Below are 4,624 nucleotides of genomic sequence, written 5' to 3'. Positions count from 1 at the left end.
AGGAGTCTGCACGCGTACACACGTCTATGTGTATACGAAGCAGGAGTCTGCACGCGTACACACGTCTATGTGTATACGAAGCAGGAGTCTGCACGTACACACGTCTATGTGTATACAAAGCAGGAGTCTACACGTGTACACACGTCTATGTGTATACAAAGGAGATAAGGGATCTTCATTAAACTGAGCTCCTTGAAGACTCTCTTCTGTGTATCACAAGCACCTAGCTAAATGCATGGCAAACAATAATGCTCAACAAATATATCAGGAACTATCTTTTGTAAGTGTGTAGGAGAAGATGGAGAGAAGACATTAGCTTTGTGACACTATATTTTGTGTTCTAATTTATTGGCAGGCTTTACTAACTCATGCAACCAAATGCTTACACAGACTGCTGGAAATGAAACTTCAAAATGAGAAAAAAGTAATACTGAGAAAAGTCAACTACACTACAGATAGAAAAATCAAAATTCAGCATAGAAATAATATAGGTATACATTATAACCTCCAGATATGTAAGAGAATAAAATTAGAAGATTAAGAAATGTAACAATTTTGTATTCCCTCTTAACATACAAGAGGCACCATAATGTGACTAAGCAGCAATTTGCTTACTGCACTTAAAGTTCATTCAAGATTTACTAGTTTAGCCCTACTGCTAAATTTGACTAGCTTAAAAAAAATATATTAGGTTAATATTCTTGTGCAAATGACCCTTTCTATCTAAAATTAAATCTTACTCAGACTGTATTTTCTATCACCATTATTTGGCCTGAAACTGTAAAGACATAAATGGCCTAATAACATGTTCACAAAAACTGACAGAAAACTTTGCAGAAGTACTGTAAAAGCAAACTGTATCATATTTTGTAACATTATTTAAAAATTATGAACACTTAATTTAAAATCAAGAGCTTATCTTTGGCTCTGCACTCATAGCTCAGTGGTTAGGGTGCTAGCCACATACACCGGGGCTGGCAGGTTGAAACCTGGCCCAGGTCTGCTAAGCACCAATTACAAAAACAACAAAAAAGCTGGGTGTTTGGTGGGTGCCTGTACTCCCAGCTGCTTGGGAGGCTGAGGCAAGAGAATCACTTCAGCCCCAGAGTTTGAAGTTGCTGTGAGCTGTGACACTACAGCACTCTACTGAGGGCAACACAGTGCGACTCTGTCTCAAAAAAAAAAAAAAAAAAGAGTTTATCTTTATTTAATTGAGACAACTTAAAATGTAAAGCTTGTGCATAAAATAAAGGGCAATGAAATCTTTAGAAGGAGAAAAAAGGCTAATCAGTAAAATTAAATAATCACTACATTAGTGAAGATGTTTTCTTCTGCCATAAAAAGTAGCCTCCAACATCCTGACATGCTTTATTACACTAAAGAACCTGGAATAGCTTAAAGATCTTGACACCTACTGCTAAGAAAGAGCTGTTTAAGGGCAATTAAACAAAAATGACGATTATTTTTGCAAGCTTTCTCCAAAAGTTAACTATTCTGTACTACATAACCCCATTCAGGAGGGTAACTGGCTGAGTAACTCTGGGGTTTATTCTGCAGCTAATGTTTCCTGGTAGCAGAATGAGGGGCCACAGTAGCTGTTGCATTTAAAGGAGAACGGGAGGGAGGTCTCCCAACTGACCATCTGGATGAAAAGAAATGAAAATATTACATGAAAATGATTTCAAAACCATCAACAAGCAAAACACCCAGAGGTCAAAAACTAAGAAACAAGAATCCAAGAGTTAGGTAGAAAGAAGGAAGAAAAAAAAAAAAAAGCTTTCTCCTTAAAGGCGTTTGCCAACTAAAAGGTTAGTTCTCAAGGCCATGCAGAAGTGTTACAGAACTGGACTCAGGACTACCAGGGGCAGGGAGTCTAAATGGACACCCCACAATGCAGAGCCAGGCCCCCCAAAGAATTAGACCCACAGATTATCAGTGAACCATAAAATAAATCTTGCCCTTTATTCTACACTAAGAAAATCTTCCCTAATAATCAGGAGAAATCAGGGCAATCCCTAACCGTAGACCAAGGTTTTATGCAATCCAAATTATTACTCCCTGGGTGGCCCATACAAACTAATGCTATAGTCTGAAATACTCACATGATATTAGTTTCCCCAGGGACTTGGAAGAAGCAAAGGCAAATCTGCTCTGAAGGAAGCCACTTTCAACCTTAGCATTCAAGACTGCCTATTTACAAATGTCTAAGAACTACAATCTGACTTTAAAATATACATACCACACATATGAAAGAGAAGCAGAACACCATGACAGTCAGCAGAAAAGCAGCATCATCAACACTCCCCAAGACTTTATATAATAGAATTAATAAACATAAAAGATATATAACAAATAAATGCAGTATGCATCATAGGAAAAAAACTACTAAAGATACTCCTTGATAACTGAGAAACACTAAATTTTAACAATGCATTAAATAATATGGAATATTAAATTTCTTGGGCATGATAAATGTATTGTGGTTTTGATGGAAAAAACCCCTTATACTTATGGAATAAAATACGTTGTCTGTCTCAAATGGTTCAGAAAAATATTACACACATGTGCATGAACAAGTTGTGTGTGTGTGTATGTGTGTGTGTGTTAGGTGGGTCGAGGGAAGGACAGAAAAGGCAAATGTGGCAAAATTTTAACAACTGGTGAATCTAAATGAAGGTCATATGGTTTATTCATGTTCATTATACTATTCTTTCATCTTTTTTGAAGCTTTAAATTTTTCAAAATAGTAATATGGGAAAATTCCCTAAACAAATAAAAATAACTCTTTTTTAAAACCCGAGGAATTGGTTTAACATCAAATGAAGATGTAGGCCAAGAGAAAAACAGTGAACAGGAGCTAGATCTTGAAACACTTAGACTGACGCACAGAAAGATACAGATGAACAGGGTGAGATTAAACATTTATCTCATCAAGGTTCTAGAATAAGGGGAAAGAGAAAATGGGGCACAGTCTATATATAGATAACAGTTAAGAATTTTCTAGAACTGATCAAAGACTGGACTCTTCATATTCAGAAGTCCCAACAAAGCCCTGGCAGGAAATAAAAAAGGTCTCTTCTTCACCCAGTCACATCACGGAAGTACAGACACGAGATCTTAAAAGTTGCCAAACAAGAAGAGACAAAGTACCCTTAAAGGAAAGACAATCAGACTAACACCTGAATTTTAAGCATCAACAAAGCCAGAAAATCAGAATAAAATCTTTAGTAAACTAGGAAAAACCAGTCACCTTAGAAATATATACCAATTTAAAATATTCTTCAGAGATAAAAGCAAAGTAAATAAATAAGATTCTACTACTAATGAACTCTCATGAGCAAATTTAAAAGCATATACTTGAAGGCCAGGCACGGTGGCTCATGCCTGTAATCCCAGCACCCTTGGGAGGCTGAGGCAGGTGAACTGCCTGAGCTCACATGTTCTAGACCAACCTGAACAAGAGTGAGACGACATCTCTAAAAATAGCCGGGCGTCGTGGCAGGTGCCTGTCGTCCTAACTACCTGGGAGGCTGAGGCAAGAGAATTGCTTGAGCCCTAGACTTTGAGGATGCTATGAGCTATGATGCTACAGGGACAACTGAGTGAGACTCTGTCTCAAAAGAAGAAAAAAAAAAGCATATATTTGAGACAAAAAGAAAAAAAGTAGGAAAAGAAAATGTGAGAAAAGTAGGTGGTAAAAATGAGGATCTAAGAGTCATGCACTCTTAAAGGAGGCTAAAAATAGAACTAAATATATAATAACAACAGCACATACAGCTCCGAGTAGCTTGGAGAAGCAAGTGGATACTGAGTGACCTCAGACCCTGCATAGACACACTATGCTTGCGAAAGCCAGGCACAATGCTGCACACCTACAGTCTCAGCTACTCAGGCGGCTGAGGAGGAGGACTGCCTGAGCCCAGGAGTTCCAGGATATAGTGTTCTGTGACTATGCCCATAATGAACCACTGCAATCCAACCTGGGCAACATAAGACCCTGACTCTAAAAAATAAAAATAAATTCCTAGGGCAGGTATTCTCAAAAGCGGCACTGCTGACATTCAGGGCTAGATAGACCATCCTTTGTTGTGGAGAGCTGCTCGGGTATGGCTGGACGCTCAGCAGCACGTCCAGCCTCTGCCCACTAGATGTCAGTAGCACTCCCCCCACTATGACAATCAGAAAGTCTTCAGACCGCCCTGGAAGGCAAAAGCACTCCCAGGTAATCACCAGTGTTGTAGGGTAACCATTAAAATAATAAGCTTCTGAGTTACGATGGAAGATTGAGATAATATGCCTCAGATGTCTGGACAATGTTGAGAAAAATAAAAAAAAAAGATTACAGTAATAAGCTTCTGAGTTAAAATAGAAGAATTAATACTTGCTCCCCACTAAAATAACAGAAGTGAAATATGTTCAAAAAGATGTAAAATTACAAAAACAGGAACACAGAAGGAGACAACAATCAAGGAGGTAATACAAAATTGAACTATCCCCACAGAAGAAAGCAGAGTCTAAGCTTATGTGGTGGGCATGGAGGAAGAGAAGGGGGAAGATGAATCCTACCATGTTTTCAGAGCAGAATCTGCAAGGGGCTCAGGAATTGATGGTATCAGATGCCTCT

The 4,624-nt window shown here is 38.3% G+C and overlaps 1 protein-coding gene across 2 annotated transcripts in view; it reads right to left on the bottom strand.

Moving 5' to 3' along the window:
- ARHGAP12 (Rho GTPase activating protein 12) overlaps positions 1–4,624 on the bottom strand; it is a 124,261-nt gene that overhangs the window by 45,878 nt on the left and 73,759 nt on the right. The gene's annotated exons all lie outside the window — the stretch shown is intronic.

The sequence above is a fragment of the Otolemur garnettii genome, unplaced genomic scaffold, assembly GCF_000181295.1.
Source record: "Otolemur garnettii isolate 467f Iridium unplaced genomic scaffold, OtoGar3 scaffold00019, whole genome shotgun sequence".
Classification (NCBI taxonomy): domain Eukaryota; kingdom Metazoa; phylum Chordata; class Mammalia; order Primates; family Galagidae; genus Otolemur; species Otolemur garnettii.
The sequence above is the reverse complement of the archived record's forward strand: the minus strand, read 5'-3'. Positions and strand labels throughout refer to the sequence as shown.